Below are 13,694 nucleotides of genomic sequence, written 5' to 3' on the forward strand. Positions count from 1 at the left end.
CCTTACAGGGTTAAAAAGAAAGATTCCTACTTTCATTGCTACCTGCTTGCTGGCTAGCCAGCTAGCCAGCCCTGTGGGCCTTGCTGCTGCTGCAGCCAATAAACAAAAGGTGGTGCTGCTGCTGCTTCTGCTGCTTCTGCTTCTGCTTGTGTCTGGCCCCTGTTGGAGCGTCCAGGCACAGGACTTCTGCTGCTGCTGACTAAATGGCCTCCTTAATTGGATCATTTGAGTAGCCAGCACACCTGTGCAGGTAGGGCATGACATGATAGGCAGCTGCCTTGATAGCGGGTGGGTGCTGAATGTTCCTAATTGACAAAATAAGATTAATGCTTATGAAGAAATATAAAATCTCATCCCTTCCCCAATATCGCGCCACACCCCTACCCCTTAATTCCCTGGTTGAACGTGATGGACATATGTCTTTTTTCGACCGTACTAACTATGTAACTATGTAACATAACATGGGGGGGGGGGGTCTCCTGGCTGTTCACACAGGTGTGTCATTGCTGTACATTGACCATGCATTGCTTCTGTGGTATTGCAAAGGCAAAGACAAATGCTTCCAGCCATCCATTGCACTAATGGATTGGTCATCAGCTGGCTGTCTATGTCCCGCATCAATATAGACCAAAGTACAGAGGGTTAGGCTATGCTATTGTGCACCTACCTGATGCATCAGAAGGTGCGAGGCCCTTGCTAAATTCTGTGCACAGACTTTGAGATCTATGCTTTAGACTGTATCTAAACCTGCTCCAACATGGACTGACATTCTGGCCTACTTTCAGCCGATGCGACTTGTCTGTCGCTGAACAGTCGCTTTTTATGTATTCAGCACCTATGTATAATGTTGTAAAAATGCTCTAGAAGCTAAAGTCGCAGAAATGTCACACATATTTGGCCTGCAACTTTCTGTGCGACAAATTCAGACAGGAAAAATCAGTATAAATCCTTAGAAAATTATCCCCCAGTGTCTCCATCTGCTGGCGGTATTGAATAAGCATTGCTGCACTGATGGGGTATGCATTAGACGAAAAAAAAGAAGAAAAAGAAGAATAATACGCCCAGAAAAGAGGCGAAAAGGAGAAAAACGTAAAAAAACGTGAAAAAAAAGTAAGAGGAAGAGAAGGGAAAAAAAGGTGGAAATGGGTTTAAAAGTGATTTCGGCGGAGAAATATATATATATATATATATATATATATATATATATATATATATATGCGCACACACACACATAGATATAAACGTATTCTCCGTTGAGATATTGCAGCCGCTGCTGTGTCCAGGCCCAGGAGCCTTAGCACTGTGCTGTGATGTCACTCAATACCACTGACATCACTAGGTGTAAACAACATCTCTCCTTTGCTGTGTATGTGACTATGGAGCTGTTTGGTGATGTCGTCTATTACGGCCTTCATAGAAGCAACAGGAGATTGTTGCATCCATCTTGAACCCTCAGAACTACAGTGCTATGATGTCACTCACTTCCACAGGCCTTGCAGAGTGTAAACAACAACAACCCAGCTTTGTTGTGTATGTAACCAAAGGGATTTGTGATGTCACCTAGAACCTTCACAGCAGCGACAGCTTTATGAGGAGCATCAGCACTGCTCTGCCTGAGCAGAACCATCACCGCCATAGGTTGTCAAATAACCCGGATTTAACCCACACAGGTAAGTCCAATGGGGTGCAGGCATGTCCTCTATGCTTACAGCTTCCCGTGGGTGTTGGTTTGATACCGTTTGGGGACAGCCAAGGAGGCATCTGCAGGCAACAAAGGTAGGTGTGTGCTTGTGTGTGTGGTTCCTATGCAGATCCTAAGCCCAGTGTCACATGCAAGTAGGAGGAGTAAGAAGGGTTCCTGGCAAATCCGGGTTATGGATTGCATTTAAAAAGGCCCCGTGGGAGTGCAATGGGCCCCTGTCTTGCTGCTTAGCAATAATGGTATGGGTTTAGGTTCTGCTGTGTGTACTGGTGGTTGACTGCCCCCCAGCCCAGAGTGTGCATGGAAAATTGTCTGGCAGCCTCCCTGACAGCAAGCAGTGATAGTGCCCATGAAGGGGACCTTGTTGGGCCCGCCCCTTTCACGGTTATCGCTTCTCGGCCTTTTGGCTAAGATCAAGTGTAGTATCTGTTCTTATCAGTTTAATATCTGATACGTCCCCTATCTGGGGACCATATATTAAATGGATTTTTGAGAACGGGGGCCGATTTCGAAGCTTGCTTCCGTCGCCCTATGCATTGACCCGATATGGCAGTATCTTCGGGTACAGTGCACCACCCCCTTACAGGGTTAAAAAGAAAGATTCCTACTTTCATTGCTACCTGCTTGCTGGCTAGCCAGCTAGCCAGCCCTGTGGGCCTTGCTGCTGCTGCAGCCAATAAACAAAAGGTGGTGCTGCTGCTGCTTCTGCTGCTTCTGCTTCTGCTTGTGTCTGGCCCCTGTTGGAGCGTCCAGGCACAGGACTTCTGCTGCTGCTGACTAAATGGCCTCCTTAATTGGATCATTTGAGTAGCCAGCACACCTGTGCAGGTAGGGCATGACATGATAGGCAGCTGCCTTGATAGCGGGTGGGTGCTGAATGTTCCTAATTGACAAAATAAGATTAATGCTTATGAAGAAATATAAAATCTCATCCCTTCCCCAATATCGCGCCACACCCCTACCCCTTAATTCCCTGGTTGAACGTGATGGACATATGTCTTTTTTCGACCGTACTAACTATGTAACTATGTAACATAACATGGGGGGGGGGGGGGTCTCCTGGCTGTTCACACAGGTGTGTCATTGCTGTACATTGACCATGCATTGCTTCTGTGGTATTGCAAAGGCAAAGACAAATGCTTCCAGCCATCCATTGCACTAATGGATTGGTCATCAGCTGGCTGTCTATGTCCCGCATCAATATAGACCAAAGTACAGAGGGTTAGGCTATGCTATTGTGCACCTATACCTGATGCATCAGAAGGTGCGAGGCCCTTGCTAAATTCTGTGCACAGACTTTGAGATCTATGCTTTAGACTGTATCTAAACCTGCTCCAACATGGACTGACATTCTGCCTACTTTCAGCCGATGCGACTTGTCTGTCGCTGAACAGTCGCTTTTTATGTATTCAGCACCTATGTATAATGTTGTAAAAATGCTCTAGAAGCTAAAGTCGCAGAAATGTCACACATATTTGGCCTGCAACTTTCTGTGCGACAAATTCAGACAGGAAAAATCAGTATAAATCCTTAGAAAATTATCCCCCAGTGTCTCCATCTGCTGGCGGTATTGAATAAGCATTGCTGCACTGATGGGGTATGCATTAGACGAAAAAAAAGAAGAAAAAGAAGAATAATACGCCCAGAAAAGAGGCGAAAAGGAGAAAAACGTAAAAAAACGTGAAAAAAAAGTAAGAGGAAGAGAAGGGAAAAAAAGGTGGAAATGGGTTTAAAAGTGATTTCGGCGGAGAAATATATATATATATATATATATATATATATATATATATATGCGCACACACACACATAGATATAAACGTATTCTCCGTTGAGATATTGCAGCCGCTGCTGTGTCCAGGCCCAGGAGCCTTAGCACTGTGCTGTGATGTCACTCAATACCACTGACATCACTAGGTGTAAACAACATCTCTCCTTTGCTGTGTATGTGACTATGGAGCTGTTTGGTGATGTCGTCTATTACGGCCTTCATAGAAGCAACAGGAGATTGTTGCATCCATCTTGAACCCTCAGAACTACAGTGCTATGATGTCACTCACTCCACAGGCCTTGCAGAGTGTAAACAACAACAACCCAGCTTTGTTGTGTATGTAACCAAAGGGATTTGTGATGTCACCTAGAACCTTCACAGCAGCGACAGCTTTATGAGGAGCATCAGCACTGCTCTGCCTGAGCAGAACCATCACCGCCATAGGTTGTCAAATAACCCGGATTTAACCCACACAGGTAAGTCCAATGGGGTGCAGGCATGTCCTCTATGCTTACAGCTTCCCGTGGGTGTTGGTTTGATACCGTTTGGGGACAGCCAAGGAGGCATCTGCAGGCAACAAAGGTAGGTGTGTGCTTGTGTGTGTGTTTCCTATGCAGATCCTAAGCCCAGTGTCACATGCAAGTAGGAGGAGTAAGAAGGGTTCCTGGCAAATCCGGGTTATGGATTGCATTTAAAAAGGCCCCGTGGGAGTGCAATGGGCCCCTGTCTTGCTGCTTAGCAATAATGGTATGGGTTTAGGTTCTGCTGTGTGTACTGGTGGTTGACTGCCCCCCAGCCCAGAGTGTGCATGGAAAATTGTCTGGCAGCCTCCCTGACAGCAAGCAGTGATAGTGCCCATGAAGGGGACCTTGTTGGGCCCGCCCCTTTCACGGTTATCGCTTCTCGGCCTTTTGGCTAAGATCAAGTGTAGTATCTGTTCTTATCAGTTTAATATCTGATACGTCCCCTATCTGGGGACCATATATTAAATGGATTTTTGAGAACGGGGGCCGATTTCGAAGCTTGCTTCCATCGCCCTATGCATTGACCCGATATGGCAGTATCTTCGGGTACAGTGCACCACCCCCTTACAGGGTTAAAAAGAAAGATTCCTACTTTCATTGCTACCTGCTTGCTGGCTAGCCAGCTAGCCAGCCCTGTGGGCCTTGCTGCTGCTGCAGCCAATAAACAAAAGGTGGTGCTGCTGCTGCTTCTGCTGCTTCTGCTTCTGCTTGTGTCTGGCCCCTGTTGGAGCGTCCAGGCACAGGACTTCTGCTGCTGCTGACTAAATGGCCTCCTTAATTGGATCATTTGAGTAGCCAGCACACCTGTGCAGGTAGGGCATGACATGATAGGCAGCTGCCTTGATAGCGGGTGGGTGCTGAATGTTCCTAATTGACAAAATAAGATTAATGCTTATGAAGAAATATAAAATCTCATCCCTTCCCCAATATCGCGCCACACCCCTACCCCTTAATTCCCTGGTTGAACGTGATGGACATATGTCTTTTTTCGACCGTACTAACTATGTAACTATGTAACATAACATGGGGGGGGGGGGGGGTCTCCTGGCTGTTCACACAGGTGTGTCATTGCTGTACATTGACCATGCATTGCTTCTGTGGTATTGCAAAGGCAAAGACAAATGCTTCCAGCCATCCATTGCACTAATGGATTGGTCATCAGCTGGCTGTCTATGTCCCGCATCAATATAGACCAAAGTACAGAGGGTTAGGCTATGCTATTGTGCACCTACCTGATGCATCAGAAGGTGCGAGGCCCTTGCTAAATTCTGTGCACAGACTTTGAGATCTATGCTTTAGACTGTATCTAAACCTGCTCCAACATGGACTGACATTCTGGCCTACTTTCAGCCGATGCGACTTGTCTGTCGCTGAACAGTCGCTTTTTATGTATTCAGCACCTATGTATAATGTTGTAAAAATGCTCTAGAAGCTAAAGTCGCAGAAATGTCACACATATTTGGCCTGCAACTTTCTGTGCGACAAATTCAGACAGGAAAAATCAGTATAAATCCTTAGAAAATTATCCCCCAGTGTCTCCATCTGCTGGCGGTATTGAATAAGCATTGCTGCACTGATGGGGTATGCATTAGACGAAAAAAAAGAAGAAAAAGAAGAATAATACGCCCAGAAAAGAGGCGAAAAGGAGAAAAACGTAAAAAAACGTGAAAAAAAAGTAAGAGGAAGAGAAGGGAAAAAAAGGTGGAAATGGGTTTAAAAGTGATTTCGGCGGAGAAATATATATATATATATATATATATATATATATATATATATATATATATATGCGCACACACACACATAGATATAAACGTATTCTCCGTTGAGATATTGCAGCCGCTGCTGTGTCCAGGCCCAGGAGCCTTAGCACTGTGCTGTGATGTCACTCAATACCACTGACATCACTAGGTGTAAACAACATCTCTCCTTTGCTGTGTATGTGACTATGGAGCTGTTTGGTGATGTCGTCTATTACGGCCTTCATAGAAGCAACAGGAGATTGTTGCATCCATCTTGAACCCTCAGAACTACAGTGCTATGATGTCACTCACTTCCACAGGCCTTGCAGAGTGTAAACAACAACAACCCAGCTTTGTTGTGTATGTAACCAAAGGGATTTGTGATGTCACCTAGAACCTTCACAGCAGCGACAGCTTTATGAGGAGCATCAGCACTGCTCTGCCTGAGCAGAACCATCACCGCCATAGGTTGTCAAATAACCCGGATTTAACCCACACAGGTAAGTCCAATGGGGTGCAGGCATGTCCTCTATGCTTACAGCTTCCCGTGGGTGTTGGTTTGATACCGTTTGGGGACAGCCAAGGAGGCATCTGCAGGCAACAAAGGTAGGTGTGTGCTTGTGTGTGTGTTTCCTATGCAGATCCTAAGCCCAGTGTCACATGCAAGTAGGAGGAGTAAGAAGGGTTCCTGGCAAATCCGGGTTATGGATTGCATTTAAAAAGGCCCCGTGGGAGTGCAATGGGCCCCTGTCTTGCTGCTTAGCAATAATGGTATGGGTTTAGGTTCTGCTGTGTGTACTGGTGGTTGACTGCCCCCCAGCCCAGAGTGTGCATGGAAAATTGTCTGGCAGCCTCCCTGACAGCAAGCAGTGATAGTGCCCATGAAGGGGACCTTGTTGGGCCCGCCCCTTTCACGGTTATCGCTTCTCGGCCTTTTGGCTAAGATCAAGTGTAGTATCTGTTCTTATCAGTTTAATATCTGATACGTCCCCTATCTGGGGACCATATATTAAATGGATTTTTGAGAACGGGGGCCGATTTCGAAGCTTGCTTCCGTCGCCCTATGCATTGACCCGATATGGCAGTATCTTCGGGTACAGTGCACCACCCCCTTACAGGGTTAAAAAGAAAGATTCCTACTTTCATTGCTACCTGCTTGCTGGCTAGCCAGCTAGCCAGCCCTGTGGGCCTTGCTGCTGCTGCAGCCAATAAACAAAAGGTGGTGCTGCTGCTGCTTCTGCTGCTTCTGCTTCTGCTTGTGTCTGGCCCCTGTTGGAGCGTCCAGGCACAGGACTTCTGCTGCTGCTGACTAAATGGCCTCCTTAATTGGATCATTTGAGTAGCCAGCACACCTGTGCAGGTAGGGCATGACATGATAGGCAGCTGCCTTGATAGCGGGTGGGTGCTGAATGTTCCTAATTGACAAAATAAGATTAATGCTTATGAAGAAATATAAAATCTCATCCCTTCCCCAATATCGCGCCACACCCCTACCCCTTAATTCCCTGGTTGAACGTGATGGACATATGTCTTTTTTCGACCGTACTAACTATGTAACTATGTAACATAACATGGGGGGGGGGGGTCTCCTGGCTGTTCACACAGGTGTGTCATTGCTGTACATTGACCATGCATTGCTTCTGTGGTATTGCAAAGGCAAAGACAAATGCTTCCAGCCATCCATTGCACTAATGGATTGGTCATCAGCTGGCTGTCTATGTCCCGCATCAATATAGACCAAAGTACAGAGGGTTAGGCTATGCTATTGTGCACCTACCTGATGCATCAGAAGGTGCGAGGCCCTTGCTAAATTCTGTGCACAGACTTTGAGATCTATGCTTTAGACTGTATCTAAACCTGCTCCAACATGGACTGACATTCTGGCCTACTTTCAGCCGATGCGACTTGTCTGTCGCTGAACAGTCGCTTTTTATGTATTCAGCACCTATGTATAATGTTGTAAAAATGCTCTAGAAGCTAAAGTCGCAGAAATGTCACACATATTTGGCCTGCAACTTTCTGTGCGACAAATTCAGACAGGAAAAATCAGTATAAATCCTTAGAAAATTATCCCCCAGTGTCTCCATCTGCTGGCGGTATTGAATAAGCATTGCTGCACTGATGGGGTATGCATTAGACGAAAAAAAAGAAGAAAAAGAAGAATAATACGCCCAGAAAAGAGGCGAAAAGGAGAAAAACGTAAAAAAACGTGAAAAAAAAGTAAGAGGAAGAGAAGGGAAAAAAAGGTGGAAATGGGTTTAAAAGTGATTTCGGCGGAGAATATATATATATATATATATATATATATATATATATATATATATATATATGCGCACACACACATAGATATAAACGTATTCTCCGTTGAGATATTGCAGCCGCTGCTGTGTCCAGGCCCAGGAGCCTTAGCACTGTGCTGTGATGTCACTCAATACCACTGACATCACTAGGTGTAAACAACATCTCTCCTTTGCTGTGTATGTGACTATGGAGCTGTTTGGTGATGTCGTCTATTACGGCCTTCATAGAAGCAACAGGAGATTGTTGCATCCATCTTGAACCCTCAGAACTACAGTGCTATGATGTCACTCACTTCCACAGGCCTTGCAGAGTGTAAACAACAACAACCCAGCTTTGTTGTGTATGTAACCAAAGGGATTTGTGATGTCACCTAGAACCTTCACAGCAGCGACAGCTTTATGAGGAGCATCAGCACTGCTCTGCCTGAGCAGAACCATCACCGCCATAGGTTGTCAAATAACCCGGATTTAACCCACACAGGTAAGTCCAATGGGGTGCAGGCATGTCCTCTATGCTTACAGCTTCCCGTGGGTGTTGGTTTGATACCGTTTGGGGACAGCCAAGGAGGCATCTGCAGGCAACAAAGGTAGGTGTGTGCTTGTGTGTGTGTTTCCTATGCAGATCCTAAGCCCAGTGTCACATGCAAGTAGGAGGAGTAAGAAGGGTTCCTGGCAAATCCGGGTTATGGATTGCATTTAAAAAGGCCCCGTGGGAGTGCAATGGGCCCCTGTCTTGCTGCTTAGCAATAATGGTATGGGTTTAGGTTCTGCTGTGTGTACTGGTGGTTGACTGCCCCCCAGCCCAGAGTGTGCATGGAAAATTGTCTGGCAGCCTCCCTGACAGCAAGCAGTGATAGTGCCCATGAAGGGGACCTTGTTGGGCCCGCCCCTTTCACGGTTATCGCTTCTCGGCCTTTTGGCTAAGATCAAGTGTAGTATCTGTTCTTATCAGTTTAATATCTGATACGTCCCCTATCTGGGGACCATATATTAAATGGATTTTTGAGAACGGGGGCCGATTTCGAAGCTTGCTTCCGTCGCCCTATGCATTGACCCGATATGGCAGTATCTTCGGGTACAGTGCACCACCCCCTTACAGGGTTAAAAAGAAAGATTCCTACTTTCATTGCTACCTGCTTGCTGGCTAGCCAGCTAGCCAGCCCTGTGGGCCTTGCTGCTGCTGCAGCCAATAAACAAAAGGTGGTGCTGCTGCTGCTTCTGCTGCTTCTGCTTCTGCTTGTGTCTGGCCCCTGTTGGAGCGTCCTGGCACAGGACTTCTGCTGCTGCTGACTAAATGGCCTCCTTAATTGGATCATTTGAGTAGCCAGCACACCTGTGCAGGTAGGGCATGACATGATAGGCAGCTGCCTTGATAGCGGGTGGGTGCTGAATGTTCCTAATTGACAAAATAAGATTAATGCTTATGAAGAAATATAAAATCTCATCCCTTCCCCAATATCGCGCCACACCCCTACCCCTTAATTCCCTGGTTGAACGTGATGGACATATGTCTTTTTTCGACCGTACTAACTATGTAACTATGTAACATAACATGGGGGGGGGGGGGGTCTCCTGGCTGTTCACACAGGTGTGTCATTGCTGTACATTGACCATGCATTGCTTCTGTGGTATTGCAAAGGCAAAGACAAATGCTTCCAGCCATCCATTGCACTAATGGATTGGTCATCAGCTGGCTGTCTATGTCCCGCATCAATATAGACCAAAGTACAGAGGGTTAGGCTATGCTATTGTGCACCTACCTGATGCATCAGAAGGTGCGAGGCCCTTGCTAAATTCTGTGCACAGACTTTGAGATCTATGCTTTAGACTGTATCTAAACCTGCTCCAACATGGACTGACATTCTGGCCTACTTTCAGCCGATGCGACTTGTCTGTCGCTGAACAGTCGCTTTTTATGTATTCAGCACCTATGTATAATGTTGTAAAAATGCTCTAGAAGCTAAAGTCGCAGAAATGTCACACATATTTGGCCTGCAACTTTCTGTGCGACAAATTCAGACAGGAAAAATCAGTATAAATCCTTAGAAAATTATCCCCCAGTGTCTCCATCTGCTGGCGGTATTGAATAAGCATTGCTGCACTGATGGGGTATGCATTAGACGAAAAAAAAGAAGAAAAAGAAGAATAATACGCCCAGAAAAGAGGCGAAAAGGAGAAAAACGTAAAAAAACGTGAAAAAAAAGTAAGAGGAAGAGAAGGGAAAAAAAGGTGGAAATGGGTTTAAAAGTGATTTCGGCGGAGAAATATATATATATATATATATATATATATATATATATATATATATGCGCACACACACACATAGATATAAACGTATTCTCCGTTGAGATATTGCAGCCGCTGCTGTGTCCAGGCCCAGGAGCCTTAGCACTGTGCTGTGATGTCACTCAATACCACTGACATCACTAGGTGTAAACAACATCTCTCCTTTGCTGTGTATGTGACTATGGAGCTGTTTGGTGATGTCGTCTATTACGGCCTTCATAGAAGCAACAGGAGATTGTTGCATCCATCTTGAACCCTCAGAACTACAGTGCTATGATGTCACTCACTTCCACAGGCCTTGCAGAGTGTAAACAACAACAACCCAGCTTTGTTGTGTATGTAACCAAAGGGATTTGTGATGTCACCTAGAACCTTCACAGCAGCGACAGCTTTATGAGGAGCATCAGCACTGCTCTGCCTGAGCAGAACCATCACCGCCATAGGTTGTCAAATAACCCGGATTTAACCCACACAGGTAAGTCCAATGGGGTGCAGGCATGTCCTCTATGCTTACAGCTTCCCGTGGGTGTTGGTTTGATACCGTTTGGGGACAGCCAAGGAGGCATCTGCAGGCAACAAAGGTAGGTGTGTGCTTGTGTGTGTGTTTCCTATGCAGATCCTAAGCCCAGTGTCACATGCAAGTAGGAGGAGTAAGAAGGGTTCCTGGCAAATCCGGGTTATGGATTGCATTTAAAAAGGCCCCGTGGGAGTGCAATGGGCCCCTGTCTTGCTGCTTAGCAATAATGGTATGGGTTTAGGTTCTGCTGTGTGTACTGGTGGTTGACTGCCCCCCAGCCCAGAGTGTGCATGGAAAATTGTCTGGCAGCCTCCCTGACAGCAAGCAGTGATAGTGCCCATGAAGGGGACCTTGTTGGGCCCGCCCCTTTCACGGTTATCGCTTCTCGGCCTTTTGGCTAAGATCAAGTGTAGTATCTGTTCTTATCAGTTTAATATCTGATACGTCCCCTATCTGGGGACCATATATTAAATGGATTTTTGAGAACGGGGGCCGATTTCGAAGCTTGCTTCCGTCGCCCTATGCATTGACCCGATATGGCAGTATCTTCGGGTACAGTGCACCACCCCCTTACAGGGTTAAAAAGAAAGATTCCTACTTTCATTGCTACCTGCTTGCTGGCTAGCCAGCTAGCCAGCCCTGTGGGCCTTGCTGCTGCTGCAGCCAATAAACAAAAGGTGGTGCTGCTGCTGCTTCTGCTGCTTCTGCTTCTGCTTGTGTCTGGCCCCTGTTGGAGCGTCCAGGCACAGGACTTCTGCTGCTGCTGACTAAATGGCCTCCTTAATTGGATCATTTGAGTAGCCAGCACACCTGTGCAGGTAGGGCATGACATGATAGGCAGCTGCCTTGATAGCGGGTGGGTGCTGAATGTTCCTAATTGACAAAATAAGATTAATGCTTATGAAGAAATATAAAATCTCATCCCTTCCCCAATATCGCGCCACACCCCTACCCCTTAATTCCCTGGTTGAACGTGATGGACATATGTCTTTTTTCGACCGTACTAACTATGTAACTATGTAACATAACATGGGGGGGGGGGGTCTCCTGGCTGTTCACACAGGTGTGTCATTGCTGTACATTGACCATGCATTGCTTCTGTGGTATTGCAAAGGCAAAGACAAATGCTTCCAGCCATCCATTGCACTAATGGATTGGTCATCAGCTGGCTGTCTATGTCCCGCATCAATATAGACCAAAGTACAGAGGGTTAGGCTATGCTATTGTGCACCTACCTGATGCATCAGAAGGTGCGAGGCCCTTGCTAAATTCTGTGCACAGACTTTGAGATCTATGCTTTAGACTGTATCTAAACCTGCTCCAACATGGACTGACATTCTGGCCTACTTTCAGCCGATGCGACTTGTCTGTCGCTGAACAGTCGCTTTTTATGTATTCAGCACCTATGTATAATGTTGTAAAAATGCTCTAGAAGCTAAAGTCGCAGAAATGTCACACATATTTGGCCTGCAACTTTCTGTGCGACAAATTCAGACAGGAAAAATCAGTATAAATCCTTAGAAAATTATCCCCCAGTGTCTCCATCTGCTGGCGGTATTGAATAAGCATTGCTGCACTGATGGGGTATGCATTAGACGAAAAAAAAGAAGAAAAAGAAGAATAATACGCCCAGAAAAGAGGCGAAAAGGAGAAAAACGTAAAAAAACGTGAAAAAAAAGTAAGAGGAAGAGAAGGGAAAAAAAGGTGGAAATGGGTTTAAAAGTGATTTCGGCGGAGAAATATATATATATATATATATATATATATATATATATATATATATATATATATGCGCACACACACATAGATATAAACGTATTCTCCGTTGAGATATTGCAGCCGCTGCTGTGTCCAGGCCCAGGAGCCTTAGCACTGTGCTGTGATGTCACTCAATACCACTGACATCACTAGGTGTAAACAACATCTCTCCTTTGCTGTGTATGTGACTATGGAGCTGTTTGGTGATGTCGTCTATTACGGCCTTCATAGAAGCAACAGGAGATTGTTGCATCCATCTTGAACCCTCAGAACTACAGTGCTATGATGTCACTCACTTCCACAGGCCTTGCAGAGTGTAAACAACAACAACCCAGCTTTGTTGTGTATGTAACCAAAGGGATTTGTGATGTCACCTAGAACCTTCACAGCAGCGACAGCTTTATGAGGAGCATCAGCACTGCTCTGCCTGAGCAGAACCATCACCGCCATAGGTTGTCAAATAACCCGGATTTAACCCACACAGGTAAGTCCAATGGGGTGCAGGCATGTCCTCTATGCTTACAGCTTCCCGTGGGTGTTGGTTTGATACCGTTTGGGGACAGCCAAGGAGGCATCTGCAGGCAACAAAGGTAGGTGTGTGCTTGTGTGTGTGTTTCCTATGCAGATCCTAAGCCCAGTGTCACATGCAAGTAGGAGGAGTAAGAAGGGTTCCTGGCAAATCCGGGTTATGGATTGCATTTAAAAAGGCCCCGTGGGAGTGCAATGGGCCCCTGTCTTGCTGCTTAGCAATAATGGTATGGGTTTAGGTTCTGCTGTGTGTACTGGTGGTTGACTGCCCCCCAGCCCAGAGTGTGCATGGAAAATTGTCTGGCAGCCTCCCTGACAGCAAGCAGTGATAGTGCCCATGAAGGGGACCTTGTTGGGCCCGCCCCTTTCACGGTTATCGCTTCTCGGCCTTTTGGCTAAGATCAAGTGTAGTATCTGTTCTTATCAGTTTAATATCTGATACGTCCCCTATCTGGGGACCATATATTAAATGGATTTTTGAGAACGGGGGCCGATTTCGAAGCTTGCTTCCGTCGCCCTATGCATTGACCCGATATGGCAGTATCTTCGGGTACAGTGCACCACCCCCTTAC

The 13,694-nt window shown here is 46.1% G+C and overlaps 6 non-coding genes across 6 annotated transcripts; all 6 read left to right on the forward strand.

Moving 5' to 3' along the window:
• Window positions 1-2,089: 2,089 nt before the first annotated feature.
• LOC130341105 (U2 spliceosomal RNA) lies at window positions 2,090-2,280 on the forward strand. The gene has a single exon (XR_008881102.1). It is a non-coding gene; the product is annotated as a U2 spliceosomal RNA (small nuclear RNA).
• Window positions 2,281-4,365: 2,085 nt separating this feature from the next.
• Window positions 4,366-4,556, forward strand: LOC130341155 (U2 spliceosomal RNA). Its single transcript, XR_008881145.1, has one exon. It is a non-coding gene; the product is annotated as a U2 spliceosomal RNA (small nuclear RNA).
• A 2,096-nt stretch (window positions 4,557-6,652) lies between these two features.
• On the forward strand, window positions 6,653-6,843 carry LOC130341106 (U2 spliceosomal RNA). Its single transcript, XR_008881103.1, has one exon. It is a non-coding gene; the product is annotated as a U2 spliceosomal RNA (small nuclear RNA).
• A 2,090-nt stretch (window positions 6,844-8,933) lies between these two features.
• LOC130341107 (U2 spliceosomal RNA) lies at window positions 8,934-9,124 on the forward strand. The gene has a single exon (XR_008881104.1). It is a non-coding gene; the product is annotated as a U2 spliceosomal RNA (small nuclear RNA).
• Window positions 9,125-11,213: 2,089 nt separating this feature from the next.
• Window positions 11,214-11,404, forward strand: LOC130341109 (U2 spliceosomal RNA). Its single transcript, XR_008881106.1, has one exon. It is a non-coding gene; the product is annotated as a U2 spliceosomal RNA (small nuclear RNA).
• Window positions 11,405-13,497: 2,093 nt separating this feature from the next.
• LOC130341110 (U2 spliceosomal RNA) lies at window positions 13,498-13,688 on the forward strand. The gene has a single exon (XR_008881107.1). It is a non-coding gene; the product is annotated as a U2 spliceosomal RNA (small nuclear RNA).
• Window positions 13,689-13,694: the final 6 nt, after the last annotated feature.

The sequence above is a fragment of the Hyla sarda genome, unplaced genomic scaffold (genome assembly GCF_029499605.1).
Source record: "Hyla sarda isolate aHylSar1 unplaced genomic scaffold, aHylSar1.hap1 scaffold_612, whole genome shotgun sequence".
NCBI classification, from domain to species: Eukaryota; Metazoa; Chordata; class Amphibia; order Anura; family Hylidae; genus Hyla; species Hyla sarda.